The following is a 16,571-nucleotide window of genomic DNA, read 5'->3' as shown; positions in this document are numbered from 1 at the left end:
AAAACCCAAAACGAAAAGGAGGTTTCTGTTTTTGTGATTCGCTCGCGATCGCAGCTTGATTTATCGTTGATTTATGGTAAACGTTTTCGGTCTAGCCGCCCGCCGTGGCATTCCTTGCTTTCCCGCCGGCTGATCACCACGTCGCTAAGCAACCCCCAGCCGCCGCATGTAAAATGTATTCACGTGCGAGCGAGACGGTGGCAACTTTCAAAACAGTCCGAGCAGGGGTCGCGAGAAGCGGACGCATGCGTCGTCCTCACATCTACCAACACTAACTGCCACCGCCGGCGGCCCCCAAACGAATCGATCGAATTACAAAAAGGTGTTTCTGCCGGCCCCGGTGTGTGCGCGCACGCCATACGGCCGTCAGTCGTGTTTACGTTGCCGGCACGCACGCGACGGCTTAGAAAACTCTCGAAAAACAACGAAAAACACTAAAAAATTGTTTCGTTTTATTTTTTCTTATTCAAATCTTTCATCTTCACTTGGTGCTTTTCGATGGTTGTCACCGGATGGGAGTGCGTGGTGCATCATTATTGTATAGACGTGTGAAAGTGCGCGCAGCCGGTCGAGATTTTGTTGCGGGGGCGGTTGAACTCGCTTAATGTATCGCCGGGCGTAGATTGTGCAACGCAGCATCCGAGTCGAGACATTTTTCCGCTTGGTCTCGTGTGAATTTTCACGCAATTTTGATATTATCTACCGAAATAATCATCGCGCACGTCTTACTACTTTTACTTGATCATCACGCCGAATTACGCGCATAACACGCGCTTAATTGTTAATCAATTTATAAATAATCAATATATACAGCACTTGGAATTAACGAATTTAAACTAAACATATTTGTGGTGTAAATAAATGGAATTTTAACTCAAACAACGTAAGTCTCATAAATTTCAGAAATTTTTGCTTGTTATTTATATTTTTATCTCGTATAAAATATATTGTAATAAGTTATAGACGTTTATAGGCCGTATTTGTATCAATAACGAATATGATTTGTTGGAGCCGCTCCGATCGCCGATCATAAAGCATTTATATTGTGCGTTGGACTTCAGAGTGCCTCTTGCGTCTCTAGCTCTCTTGTTTATACCTTTCGAGGCTCGCATATTCTCTTAACCTACGTTTTCCTCCCGTCCGCCATCGCGGCGCGCGGTTATTGTTATCGTCTGCGACGTTGATTTGTGACACTGCGTTTGATTTTAATTTCGTGCGGGACGCCTACTCGAAATCTTGTGCAATACAATATCAAACATTAGTAGCGCCGTGGACCTTTGAAAACACGTTTTTAATTGAGAAAACAAATTGCGGAAATTGTCCAATGCTCGATTCATAATTTTAAATCACTGCAGTGCATTTCATAATATCATGGAATTTTTGACCAAATGGTTTAACAATTCACTTATAGATTACTAGCTTTAACCCGCGGCTTCGCTCGCGAATATCTAAAATATCGAAGTTGATTCCGTACGCGTCTGCAGTCACAGAAGAAGTAACAATGAAGTAGAATGGCGGGAAGTTTAAAATGGCTGAAAGTATAGTCTATGGAAGTATAGTGTACAGTCTCCATAGTGTAGTCAATTGGATTTGATGTTGACGTAGATGTCGGTAATACAGTGTGATAATACATTGTGATGGTACTATAGTACTTAGGTTTGAGCTTCATTGCTGGAATGCTAGATGGCGTTAAAGTAGTCAAATAGCCTGATGCAGAGGTATTATTGGCTAAACAATTTCTTTATTTTATTTAAAAAATAATTTTTTTTATTAAATAAAAAGTAGCCTATAACCATTCGGGGACCACTAAGAATATGTGTACAAATTTTCATGATGATCGGTTAAGTAGTTTTTGCGTGAAAGTGTAACAAACATCAGGACTATCGCATTTATAATATTAGTAGGGATATTCCTTATATTGCTGTCAGTTTTGAATTATTTCGATAAATACTCGGGTCATTGGCTTGGTATTCGATTACAAAACAGTGCTGCAAGAAATAAAATCAGTTTTTCACGCTGCGCGTTGAAAAACAACGAAAAAAACAACATTTCCTCGGCGACTAGACCAGAAGGCCGGAATCTGCCCGGTGCATCTCGTACAAAACCGCGCGCGGAGATGATGGAGGAGTCATGCACTTCATGCAGGATGGTCAGAGGCTACTAATATAAACTGTAACCATCCGAGGTGTATGCACTTTACTATTTAATAAGACCTATAAGAATTTTATTCCTATACTGATTGTAACATAAACTCCACTTTATTCCATAAAAATCTTGTGTTAATTACAAAAAATATAAAAAATCTTAGAAAATGCAAGAATCTAATCAAATTTGCTGGGGAATTATTGAAAGAAATGCGTTTTATATCAGGAAATGAGCTGTTTTTGCGCTTTACAAGTGTGACACTAAGTAGCGAAAAGAAAATCCAAAGGCGTCATCATCGTATCATCATCATCATCATCATTGCGCTCGCGTTTATTCCTTTTGTATTTGCATTCGCCTTTGTTTTGTTCTGCTCGCTTTTTCACCTGGCGCGCGGTTTCACGGTTTCGAGTTCAAAGTCTTGGGTGCGCACATGTTGCAATACAGCCGTACTTGACTTTCCTGCTTTTCTGGAGGTAATTCATGCTTTTTCTGCGCGAGGAAGAGAATATTTACATAACTGTCTCCCGGTATGCAAATCGCACTTGATTATCATAAATATGCATCAAATGAAAGTAAAAATATTGCCTTTTAAAGTGTTTATCAGTTTACAAAAGTTTAAAGCTTTATTTTTATTTTCTTTTAAAGTGATGGATGATTTTAGGCATTCAATAGGTGCATCTTGAATAAAAATTCATGCGGGAGAAGATGCTGTGCCCTTCTGCTTTTGGTGGCGTCTTAAATGTACGTCGTTATGTGAGCCAGGTAATAAATGAAAATGCACCGTGCACGAAAGTGAAAGTACACGGTATGACACGCGCTGCGATGCGTTTTCGGCCCGTCTCGTGCATTATTTACGCATTAATTCATCGTTTCGATGCGTGACGTCCTTCGTGCGCTCGCGTTTTCAATTTGTGTTACACGGAAAATGATCTGTGGAGCTTTGAAAGCTTTCAAGGTTAATGCCATTGTAATAAATTGTTATGTCACGATTTAATCTTGGAATTTTCTTGCATCATGATCTAGATTTCTAGATAAAACTAGATCTTTTTAAAAATCAATTTAAAAAAATGAATTTTAAGAATATTTTCGTAAATTTATAAATGATTTATCACTGTTGGTAAAATGATTGACATCAATTTTTCTATTTTTATAGTTTCTTCTCCTCTTTTCTTGAGATGCATTATCAATGATGGATTATTCGATCGATTTCTTATATTTCAATTTTATTTCCTTGGATATCCCGAATGTATTCAATGTTTAATGGTCAAACGGTCAACTTTGAACGCTCAAACATCCTGAAGGGTGATCCTAATAGCCATGCGGGAAGGGTGCACCGCTCGTAACAGTGATATCCGCTTACATTTATCTAACTTTTACCTATCTAAACCGACCCCTCTATGATATCTATCAACACAATAACGATCAATACCTATCATCGGCCGTTTCCTGATATCGTAGGTTTTTCAATGTCACTGTGGTTCCTACATTTAGGGGAGCTGTGAGAGTACACGTGGATGCATTTCACTTTCACCCTAATTTTATGTTTCCTTGCTTATTTTTCTTGTGTTTGGACAACCCCTGCGTTATATTTCGGCGCATCTTTTTTGGCACACCCTCGCTTTTTTTCTGACAATGTATCGGTGTTTTAGTTTCAACACCTTTTTAGTTGGCTTTGTTATCTTGACATTTTTGTGCACAAGCGGAGGGTGTTTGTGTTTTATTCGCGGCTTTTATATTTGCTTGTTTTATGTACTGTGTGTGTACCTGGGTTGTTGTACAGGAGATCGTTAGTAGAAGGGAAAACAATCTTTGTGAGGGGTTGTGTGGCACGTGCCTACGGTCGGCGGAATTTATATTCTATATTTTTTCTTCTAAAAATAAAACCTGTGAAGGAAGAATTATTTTATGATGTAGTAGGGTCCCCTTGTGACTTTGCTCGTAATGGAGAAGAGGATATACTTACCTGCGGCGTTACATGGTGGCGTACTTCCCCCTCCACTCAATGCGGATCGAGCGCGTAGTGTGCTTACTTCTCCCTCCACTTTTTGCGGGTAGTCCGCAGGTATAAAAGGGGAGCGCGCAGTGCGCACCGCGCTCAGTCGTGCCTGAGTCGTCCAGTTATCCATTCACAGCTCGCTAAGTTCTCCCCCCACTCTTTTTTACGGGTTTATCAGTTCTGTTATGGTTGTACATGTTCGTTTCGCTGCATTAGTATTGCAATTTCTTGTATTATTAGAACATTACATGCGCCGCATGTAAATATACATATCCAATTTGATATTCTTTGGAAAAGTTTCCGTTTGCATGTTTATGCTAGCAACACATCCTCTGAATCTTGAAAGCCGCGAAACATTTTAAACATGTTCGCGAGCAAAGCCGGAATTTACTCCAAATCCGCCCTGGGGCGTCGAAGGAAACTTTGGGGATAGAAGCCGTCTTCTTTCCCCACAACTTTCACTCAAAATTCACTCTCGCGAATACTTTCCTGCATGTAACAGACGAAAAAATAAAAGCGTATTTTCATCACGTTCAATCTGACATGTTTCCAATTTAATGTAACAAGAAACTTGTTTTAAAATTGACGTTTTCCAAGAAAAAGCTGCGGCAAGCTTAAAATCCAAGCTGCGGTTTGATTGTTGACAATATAATTGCCTAGTGTGTTTAGTAAGTGGCAAACAGCATCGATTGCGATGAGCGTCGAAATCGAATGTGAATGTGAACGAAGTGTAGGACGTGTTTCTGACACGCGCTGCCAACGCCGTCTGAATAATTCAAGCCTCTCATCGTTACTGTTTCTTATGCTGTGGGTTTCTCCCCTGGTTACGCCAGCTTTCGCCTTCGATGAGCATTTTTTTTTCAGATATTTTCTGAATCCAACTAAAAACAATTGTATTAAATTTGTTTTCACTGAAAAGTTGATCCGAAAATAATTGGATCAACAAAGTTGAAACGTTAAGTTGATAAAATATGCATACTAAGTGGATAGAGTTAAACCAACAAGGCGAGAGAGGTTATGTATGTGTATGTGGGTAGGGAGAAAGAAGGGGATGCATCCCCTTTTGCCAGCAGCCTCTCTCATATCGATCAAACCGGCGCCGGGTGAACTTGCATGGACTTTTCTAACCCGCCTGCTAAATTCTACGATCCATCTATATATGACTACGTCTAGAATGTTGTGCCACTAGCAGTCTAGCAATTTCCACATCTCAATTCGCATCCCTCGCATTTCTCTCACAGTTCAACAGTGTTGTACGCGCGTTGCGTTGCCAGGACAACCTTCAGACGCCACCGCTTTTTACCAACCCCAAGTCTCACCGCAGGACGTGCAGAAAAGTACGCGCAAAGTTTTTCTTTACACAAACACACACACACACACACACAGACAGGGTGTTTTGACGTCTTGCAAACGTAGGATGATAAATTTACGAAGCAAGTTGTTTCACATTTCGGGAGCCGTGAGCTTTTCATCGCAAAACTTTATGACAAATATTAAGTGGTCGGTTGCGGATAGTGTAGGAGGACATAAAGTTTTTATTTTTCATTAAATTTTATTATTAGAAGGATAATAAATTGTTTAAGTTGGAGCAATTTATTAAACACCTTGTATATTTTGTTCATTTATAATCCACTTGACGCTTTCAATTTGCGTTACTTTTTTTTCTGCGTGAGCGATCATACGTCTTCTTCACATTTGTTTTCTCGTAGAAATTCTGGACGAAAAAATTAGTGAATTTAATTAACTTCACTTTGTACCATAAAAATCTTGTTATCTCAGGTGAAATATGAAAATATTTTTTCTTTAATATTTAATATTTTCTCTGACTTTATATTATGTCTATTGTGTTTTTTTCTCGTGAATTTCGTAGGATTTCCTGCATTTTTTTTTCATTTTTATATTTTAATATCGTCCTGATCCGGATCCCCTGGAGCTTTCGTAAAATGTGTAACACGAGACCAATGGAGGTGTACTCCACCCTTGGAAGAAAATAGGAAAATGAAAAGCTCGCTACACAACGGGCATGTTGCTTTTAATTAATTATTTCCTAAACAGATCAAGGCTAGCGAATCGGCGGAACCCTCGCGCATTTAATGGCTCGAGCGTAAACAAAGAGGGGCGGCGGGATTTAATGAAGAGTTATGGAGCGTTATAGGTTAGGTTATAATACGCCACCGTGTTCCGCCTTTGGCACGTGGGGGAACCATTCGAATGGTAATTGTAGTGTTAAAGTAATTGAAGTTTGTGGAATCATTTGCCATTGCTGCATATTCACGCATTCATTTGTTGGGACACGTTTTGTGTTTGGAGGTATGTTTTCCTTTGCACGCTCTTCATCCATGCTATTCATCCCACACGCCATCCAGTCATCATCACTGGGCGACACTTGCCAGAAGTTGTATATTTATGAAGAATGTGCACCTCTCTCAAAAGGGGGGAGCTAACGAAGGGTTAAAACCTTTCAAGGGGATGCATGTGCGTTCAATTCGTAATTTGCGAAATGCCTTGACTGGAGTATGTGAGCCTAATGACGGTTGCAGTAGGTAGTATTTCTTGTCATAACAAGCATGTTTTGTGAATACTGTGTTATGCTTGACGTGATGAGATCCGTAGGTAAGGGTTGTCGGACTTGCGTTGGACTAATAGGGGCGTTCAATGCAAGCTTGCGTGACGTATCTTTGTTTTGTTCGTTTTCGTCAAGACGCGTAAGTGTTTTGCTTGTCAGACACCTAATGCCTTGATGTAATCGTTAAGTATCACAAGATGGTGGACTGGTGTGCGTGACGACCTGCTCGCCCTTTGTTGTTCTCGCCATTACACCGAGCATTACGTAATTAACGCTGAACTAGTGGTGCAATTCACATCACATACAGGTTGTAACGGATATAAACAACAAGGGTTGGGCAAACAAGATCTCCGAATGTGATAATTTTTTATGATTTGTAACATTCACTGCACTCCCTCTTCCGGTGGCTTTGTGTTGGTATGATTTATGACTGCGATGTGCGAACGGGGAATGCAGATTATCGACATTATTGAGCGGGGCACATTGATGATAATGCTCGCTGGGCTGATTCGACCAATTTCGCCACTCTTGGAGAGTTGTCGAGTTGCATTCAATTCAACGCGGGCGTCGCTTTGATGCTGACTGTGTTTCCGTACGCCCCCCTTGCATAGCAGTTCCAGGGCGATCTCTTCTCGCTCGATGCTCAGCTCGGGTGGGAGTGGTCGCCGCCGCCGCCGCTGCCGGGCGTTCTCTCCCGTTGTGTGTTGTGACGGAATCTGGAGCATTGAACTCTGGTACATGTGAACTTCCGCTTCCCGGTCCGCCACCAACACGGACTCCTTCATAAAACTGTAACTGCTAGTCCATAGTATCACCAACACTCTAACACCAGGAACAAGGAGCAAGAAACTTCCACAACCTACAACCTCCACTGGATAGTAGATAGCTATAACTAGCTGGAGGTTGTAACAAACGCAAATTTACTGACAATGGCGAAATTGCATTCGCCAACCACCACTACTTCGGATAGTAGAATCTAGGATGACAGAAGGAATATCAACATCCTATATTATCATGTATCCATGTATACTGATGCAAAGTAGCATCCACCACTAACCCGACTATTACCTACAGTGGGGCAGGGAGCGGAATCAAATTGACAGGAAATAGACCGGCACTGCGGCACAACAAACAAGCCGCCAAAAGGGATTCGCTCGAGCAAGTTTATTGGCGTAAACGAATGCCAGAATATCAAAATGTCAGGAAGTGTCTTGCGGGAAGAGAGCAACTTGCAAGAAATTTATATTGCACTCGGCGTCGTAAATATTTCGGAATTGGTGTTAGAAATGCAATATATTACGTGGGAAGCTTAAAAATTACTAAAGATGACATTTATTGCACTTGCGGTGATAGTGGTAACAGCAGGTACAAATGATTTTCCTGACTTCGGGACATCCTTCCTCACAGTTTGACCTATATACGAGGATATTAAGGAACTTTATTGCAAACTGACTCTAATCTTTCTTTTTCCACATTTTCAATCTCTGTAATCGAAAATATTTGTTGCAGGTGAGTTCCTCCTCTCAATGGATATGTGTACGGAATTACAACAACTCACACATGGGGGTAAGTCATCACTCATCATCAACGCGCATGACAACGACGCCGAGAATTAATATTTCTTGTCGCGTTTGGGTTCTCTCGTGGTAAGGATGTCAATGCACTTAAACTTGGACGTAAATTACGGCCTACCCGTAGGCGCGCGCACGCGCACACTACTTACCTTGAGGTTTACCTTGCGACTACGCACGCGCACACCACTCAGAGATTCTAGGCGTTGTGTGTGTGTGTTCGCGTTTTATTTTATGCGCTTTTTATGCGTGCATGGCGTCCACACGCTGCCCGGTGATTATGTTTATGCATTATGTTATGCGTTTGTGCGACCTGCGCGCGAAATGGCGCCCGGCCGTGCGGCGCAGACGTGAAATGCAAATTCTGGAACGTAAGCGCTCGTAAACTGCACCGCATACCGACGCACCACATGATTATGTCCGTTTGCAATCGAAGAATCTAGGAATCTGAATATTTTCAGTGGAAAAATTTTCATTCTTCAAAAATTTATTTTCTATGGTTTCGGATTTGTTTGCGCACGTATTGTATACATGCTTGCCGTAAACTATGGAGATTATTACAATCGCAGTTGTTCCTGTTTGACTCTCGTTAGTTATTGTCGGGGTCGGGCGTAATGCAAAATATGGATTATGTGCACTATGCTGCACGATGATGTTTTTGCATCTCTCGTGGGCAAGCTTTTTCTCTAGGCAAAAAGTGCGCGCTGCGAGTTACGGAGCCGCTGCCTCGCCGTTTCATTGCTCGCCGCTTCGCATTATTATGATTATGGTATATTTGTACGAATCGCCCCGCCGCTATTGATTCATTATTTATGGAGTCCGCGGACACGGCCGTTTCGCCTTTAAAGGCATCTCGGACGCTGCGGGACATGAAATATTCGCCCGCGTGCGTCGACTCGGACTGGATTCTTATCATCTACAGGACAATTCGGAACATGAAAAACTAATCCCGGTAAAAAAATTTTTTTTTTGCATATTTTGCGTTTATACCTACTCAGTTTTCAATTTCGCTACAATTACATTTGATACCTACTTTGCAGTTTTTTGTTTGTGCTGCGCATGCGCGCGTGTCTTTACTGCTCGTCTCAACTGCGAACTGATCTTTTGCTGATTTAACGCCGACTACCGGTGCTACTACTATAGCAATTCGTAGCGTAGTTTAGAATTTCGTTTTTCTCAACATCGCGCACCTCGCAGAGAATATCTCCGCCTGCTTATCGCTTTCCGCCGGTCGCATCTCGACGTGTAATCATACCCGGTTGCGCCTCGCCTACAGAACGATGTGCGATACCATCCGCAAATGCACTTTTTCGCTTCGACACTAATTCATTTCGTGTGCGCACGTACGCAAAATGCACTTGAACTTGACACTTTTAACGATTCGGTTAATTACGCGATTACCAGAAGCACACAGCACTGTCGAGGTTTTCGATTTCATGATATTGTGTAGAAATGAAATCCGACGCTAATGACGCTTGCGCGGGTTGGGCGCAAAGATTTTTATTGACAATATATATATCCGAGAGTGTTTAGCGTCTTTAGCATGTGACCTCTGGAAGGTCAGCGGAGTTATTCAATACGCGCGGCGTTAGAATGGTTTAGTATTCGTGGCGAGATGTAGAAGATCTGGACGGCCAAATATGGCCGAGCCATTAGTAACATGCCATCGGGCTCTCCGCGCACCGATAGATATTTTCCAACTTCTTGTGCAATATTTCAGTTCGATATTAGTGCAGCGCGTGAATTCCGATGATGCAATGTTGCGTTAACGAATCGAATGATTGAATTTCGATTTCCTAGTAAATTTTTAATGATGTAATAAATACCCTTGTGGTACATGTGGCGAGGTTTTTCGTGTACAATTGGTGCAATTGCACTTAATACGGCAATTTTTCGCACGAAAACCGTGCATCATCGTGATTGTATCTGCAGCCGGCACGAAAACCCTGCTCTCGTGGAAATGTACAAGAAGCGCTACAGGGAAAAATTATATTTAATTGAGACGATCCGGGACGCTAACTAAGCATCAGGAAAACTTTGGACCTACACATCGAAAACACTACTAAAGAAAGTAGAGAATAATCTTATAAAATACAAATTCATTTCGTAAAGTGCACGATACAAAAGTTTTTAACTTTTTTAACTTAATATTTGTAGATATTTTTTGCTTGTATTGTTTTCGAAACCTCCTGGTATATTTATTTTGTATTAGCAGCTAGTATTTAATGTAGAGATCGTGAGCGCGTTTGAGTCACGCCGCTTGTGCCACCAGAGAGCTGGTGCACCACCTTCTTTCTTCTCCGCCAGCTGAAAAATCTCCGTTCCGTCGTCCGACTGCGGCAAACAAACACGAAGCAAAATTAAATTACGCAATTACACTGGAGCGAAGTGTGTTATTAAATTACAAAGTTGTCTTAACTTCCAATCACTTAATTACAAGATTGCCGCATGGTGAATCTGGTCTAAAAATTGGTCAATCATAATTTTAAAAATTAAAAAATTTGAAAATTCTGTATTACCCTGTGTTTTTCTTCTAACGCTTGAATTAAAAATTCAAAACGCTATCTTATCGCGGCGTCGGCACTTTGCATTCTCGAAGGTGTAAAATTTTAAGATCAAAGTTTGCTTTCCTCCGCACGACGCCGCGCGGATATATACTTAGCGGCGGGCGCAACACGCTTTTATGCATAAATACATATAATGCCCGTATTCGTGCGCCGCAATGAACGTGAGTAATGCGAAAATAACCGAAAGCTTAATATTAATAAAAGTCCTGGTGTGCGCCGTGCGCCGGACCGCGGGCTTCGCACCTCTCCTCTGCGCTCAGCTCAGCGCGATGATCATGCGCACGAAACGGCTTCGCACCTACCTTCGTCTTCTGCTTTGCGCTCCGAGGGCATAATACATACATTAGGCGTTAAACGTCGCCGTGGAAAATCGTACACGCGAACCCACGAATTCGTAGCCGGGCACAACGAGCACAACCAATGTAAATACGCTGCGGCTGCGCACTATGCGCACGCTGATGATGAGAATAGGCGCGAAGTGAACTTTATGGTCATTTTGTGTGTGCGTGTGTATGCGCGCGCGAGCTTTGCATTCTCTAATTTTGTTTTCCGTTGCTTTTCGACGCGGGACCAACTTTTACGCACCGCTGTGATTTGCCTTTAAAGGAAGTTTAATTTCAAACTTTTCTCTGCACGTTTCTGCATTATTTCCACATAATTCTCGAAATGCGCAAAGTTTTGAATTGGTACAACGGCGAAATCTTGCGTTTGTATCATAACAAAGCACTTAATTATACAATTTTCATTTGGAGAATAGTTATTTATGCTTGGTCATTAAAATTGCATATTTTATTGCAACTGTTATTTAATTATCTCTGCGTATTACCACAGACTGTCAAAAAGTGGTAGAAATAAATTCTAACCACAAACGTGGTGCAACTGTCAGTTTTATTACTTTTTCGTGCATACAAAGTTGCATAAACTTTAATGTGATTAACTTAATCCAATTTGAAAGCCAGAGCTCATCCTTAGAAATTCCCACCGAAAAATACCAGCAAGTTAAACTGAAATTTCCTGGAAGATTTCTTAGATATTCAAAGCATGCTTAAACGCATTATGCACTTTGATATCTCCTGAATCATAATCTCTGAGTTATAACATCAAGAGATCGAAGAGGTAAAAACGGCGCGCTATGCAAGCGTCTACATCCGAAGGTCTGCTACGTCTTAGCCGTCGAGGTAGGAAAAGAGGGAGCGCATGCATAAACGGGCGATTAGCATGAATAAAAAAGCGTGGGCGGTTTTCAAGTACGAACTGCGCGGCTGGAATATGATAGCAACAATAAGCAGCGTGCCATTCTACGACAAAAAGACCAGGACACTCGATGTAAATTTAAATTTCTGCGTACATACTGTGTGGTCCAATAGGCATTAAAAATTTTAAAGAAAAAAAAATTAATTTTTTTAATTTAAAAATTTTATTTTTCGCTGAATTTGTGAATTTAATGCGTAGTATCTAGTAGTTGATTTGTGAGGTTATGTCTGCTTTGCGTGTGAACATCTTGTAGAAATTTGTACGTACAACTTTTCGTATTTCAACTTTTGCTTTTACGCGACGCGACGCGAGTACAATTTCATTTTATATCCGCATGTCGAAGTGCACACCACACCGCGAGCTTTAGTGCTTTCAGGGCTTTGCAGTTTTAGAGCTTTTCTTTCTGCAATTCTTCGGAATGTGCGTGCTTACGTACAGGTTGCATGGCTTTGAGGCATTGAGGCAAATGCAAGAGTAAAAAAGAATTACTACCTTAAAAGCTCTACAAGACATTAAATTTCACTTTTTCTTTAATAACTTCCAAACCATTACTTGTACCACCACCAAAACAGTTTTAAAGTGTGTATAATTAAATTCTGCATAACAATTTCTTCTTCTTGCACAATTAACATGTGTGAATTGTATAAAAATCTTCCTGGAAGGTCGTCCAACGAATTCCTAAAATGGTCGTCCGCATAAATGCATATTAAATTATGAAAATATCCGCGCCTCGGACATGCGAGTACATGTTCATTATTTCCATACAGAGCGCTTTGAATTTGTGCCTTGTCTACTCCAAGATGAGCCCAGCATACTGCACACACGGTGCGTGAAACCTCGACGGAATCAATTCGCGCCGGTGCCGCCATATCCCCTGAAAATCTTTGTATTCTACGCGTTCGTACGTGCATTCGTTATCAGCCTCTACCATCAGATGCACGTAGCTGCTCCCTTCATGCATGCATATCATATTTACATTTTACCTGCCCCGGCTAACGTAGGCGACGTCTTGTAATTGTCAGCAAATTCAAATTCCGGCGTGGAATGTGAAAACAAGTTGGTAACAAAAGCTCTGCTCCGCTCAGCAGCGTTGTTCTTTTAAGGATGTTTCCTATTTGTGCGGTGCGTGTCGTTTAGTCTAGTCTCTACTCTGGTTTGGAGCTTTCGTTGTGTGCGATCCCATGTCGCTAATATTTATACCATGGTCGCGCATCTCGCATCTAATCTGCGAGCGCGCGCCGTTTGTTTTGTTGCGCTGCAAAACACGCATAAGATATGCGGATAGCCAGCGTCGTCTCTTCTATGCACGAGATACACATTGGAACGCTGGCGAACCTACTCGCCAGAACGTAGAACGTAAAACTAACGGTGCATCGAGTAAGAATTCTGCGCCGAACAAGAACTCGACAACTCGAGATCTCGCACGAAACACACACCACAAAAGTACCCGAACCGTCTTTTAATTTTTAAACTCCTTTGGTTGAAATAAAATATAAACGCGAAAAAATGGTGGAGGCGCCGCGAGAATAACGCCGGGGAAGATAAAGTAAATAATAAACAAACGTTATTCGCATTTTTCTCTTGTGTTATTTGTCCGACAAGTTCATTATGATCGAGATTATTAGCTATCATTTGTGTTGACGAACGGTTGACAGTCGATCAACGTGAAGAATGTCTAGTCGCATCGATAAATAGACCGGCAAAGAGAATAGCATATTACAACATATGCACTGTGGAACAGATGTTTCCTACGGTTCGAAACGATTCGCATTTCCGTCATTCTTAAATATTCGCATTGTTTCTCAACACAACACAAACATAAACTAATCTAATCTCAAGATTAATATAATAGTATATTAAAAGCTTTGCAGTAGAAAAAATTAAGTATTTCGGGTTGTTTACGATGGGAACTTGATGAAGTGAAGTGAATGTCTTTCGCCGGTTTCAACTTCACCTCTTCGCCATCCTACCGTACTCGAGAGCGCCGCGCGCGCTTGGAGAGAGGTTTCGTGTTGCGTGTTTGCGCGCAACACACATTTCAGTCGCGTTCGAGTCACTCTTGTGCGCGTGCGGATGTCGCTGAGTAGTGTCGAGTTAAGTGCGCTACGCACGTACGCCTCAAATTCGTAAAATAAACCTTGTATGATGAGAATCTCTCACCGAGTGACTTAAAAATGTGTTTTGATGTTTTAATCGAGTGCATTTGTGGATTACACAACTGGATTACGCGAAGAGTGCAATACGTGAATATGAAATCTACACCAGTTTAAAAAGTGGTAGCTGGAAGGAAATCACTTTCAGTTGGGACGCAGAAAAAGCCGTAATACACCAAGTCGGGGAGAAATTAATAGACGTTCTTTGGATGGTCGACTAAAACGCGCACGTAAGCTGTTTAACGTGGTGAATCGTTTAGAGCTGAAAGTTTAAGTAACATCGTTTTTGCTCATTGCAATTAATGTCCGGCGTGTACAGTGCACGTTTTCGATTTATTCAATTATGCATCTTGCACTCTGGTACAATAGCACTACAAGTGGAAGAGAAAAAAAAACAACATGACGAGGATAATAATTCTCTAAGCGGCACAAAAACTAAATTGAAAATGTGCTTTTTACCCACCAGTGAAAGCACAAGTTGAAAAATATGACGAAAAAATATTTTATTGCCCGTCAAAATCATTAATCTTGATTTATTTGTTACGAACGAAGCATAACGGCTCAATTCGTATGAAAAAAATTCCTTCGACTACAATTTGAGCTTTAATTTACGCCTGCTTCGAACGTGAAGACGCTAAAGAGTTAAGAAACATAATAAAAAAAAAAACTGTATCACAACCTAAAAAACTCGAAATCTCAGCGTCGGAGTAAACAGGACGAGCTAATTCCATCAATTCGTGAAATCTTTATTTAGTTACGTCGTGTTGGAGGAGTTGGGCGGGTAAAAGGCGGCGATCTTTTCTTCGTCTGACTGGCGATCGATCGTCCGGCGCGCGAGGTTTTTCTTTCTCCGCGCTCATGACTCGACTGAAATCGATTTCATTACAAAGTCAACAGAGCATTAAATCAAACAAACGGTCCGCGCGCCGATGACAAAAACGTCTGGCTAGCAAAAGCTTCCAGCAGGAAGAGAGCCACAAATCTAATAACCAGGAGAAATGCTCGCTGCGCCGAAAAAAGCATCCAACAGCTCGATTAAGATCAATAATGGACAATATAGCGCACAGCGGAGCGTTTTTTTTTTTTCATTTCGTGAATTTGTGTGTTAGGATTGTATCTCTTGATCTTGAACGCGGTATTCTTCTCGACTTCCTTTCGACTTTTCGACGTTATTACCACATTGTGCACTGTATTCACGCGCGGTTTTCCTGTCTTTGGCTTCGCAAAAATCGCTAATTGCGGCATGCAGGCGTCGATTGTAACTGTGTTTTCTGCGTTTGTGTCTGGGTCACTATCATACCATGGCATATTCACACGCATCGCTGCCATTTGCAATTTACACTTGTGTCTCTGACCCATAGGAAGGAAATAACAAAGTAATTTCCTTGGATTTTCTTCTTTGTCTGCGCTGTAAACACACAAAATAAACTAATTACTTTATACAACTTATACAGGGTGTAAAATGTTGAATTTTTGTTTATATTGTGAATTATTTTGATTTTACCCATGAAATAACGGTTGATATTTATTTAATCGAATTACAAACTCTGAAGGTATAGGTAACTACGATGACGCCGTGAAATAAATGTAGGAATCGTAAAAAACCAACGCAACAAGTCACTATTTGCGATCGTAATAATCGTAATAATGGTAACAATCGTAACCGACGCAATTCACTAACAGCCGATCACTATAACTTCCGAGACGAGATCGTCTCGCATTCATCGATTCGACACGACTTCTGATTGTATTACTTAACAATTGTTACGATTTGTTTAATTTCTAGCTGTAGATTTATGAAAACCAATACCCAGGCTATAAATAACGGTGAAATCGACGAAAATATTGATTTATTGCGATTTTTTAAAGGTTAATCTTTCAATCAGCACTTCAAACACGTGCGTATATTCAATTTTCTAAAAATAGAAAAAATCACCAATTGTTCTCAAATGTTCCTATGTTCTAGTTTATTTGATCCACATATCTAATTTTTTTTAGTTTAAAGTAGTAAATTAGTGCGTATTTCCTATTTTAATGTGTTTATTATTTGATCTCGTGATGGGTTACAACCGCAGTGCGTTCGCAATGAATGAACGCATAATTGTCGTGGCTGACGATAAATAAAACGCGTAATGCGGCTCATTTTTAACACAAATTACTCTTGCATTATGAAACACGATGGGATGGAAGCTGGCGCGTCGAGCATCATAAACGTAATAAGCTGCGCTCGTGTTTAATGACGTTGTGCTTTTATTTATTTTAATCTAGAGCAGTGGTACGACGACGCACGCTGGCGGAAATTGAATTCGGAATTTGTTC

General features: G+C 41.0%; 1 protein-coding gene across 5 annotated transcripts in view; it reads left to right on the top strand.

Moving 5' to 3' along the window:
* Prosap (SH3 and multiple ankyrin repeat domains prosap) overlaps nucleotides 1-16,571 on the top strand; it is a 55,690-nt gene that overhangs the window by 19,839 nt on the left and 19,280 nt on the right. The window contains exons 1-2 of one of the 5 annotated variants that reach the window (XM_065302537.1): nucleotides 408-883; nucleotides 8,217-8,273. The exons of 2 other annotated variants lie outside the window; for them this stretch is intronic. The gene's annotated coding sequence lies outside the window, so the exon portion shown is untranslated. Of the gene's footprint in view, nucleotides 1-407; nucleotides 884-8,216; nucleotides 8,274-14,115; nucleotides 14,483-16,571 lie in introns of those variants that run through there. 2 more of the 5 variants (XM_065302536.1, XM_065302538.1) reach the window with 2 other exon arrangements.

Source organism: Atheta coriaria, unplaced genomic scaffold, assembly GCF_025399875.1.
Source record: "Atheta coriaria isolate IRGN ID8LTWV9N9 unplaced genomic scaffold, Caltech_Dcor_3.1 hic_scaffold_5_pilon, whole genome shotgun sequence".
Lineage (NCBI taxonomy): Eukaryota > Metazoa > Arthropoda > Insecta > Coleoptera > Staphylinidae > Dalotia > Dalotia coriaria.
This window is presented reverse-complemented; position numbering and strand designations above follow the sequence as displayed.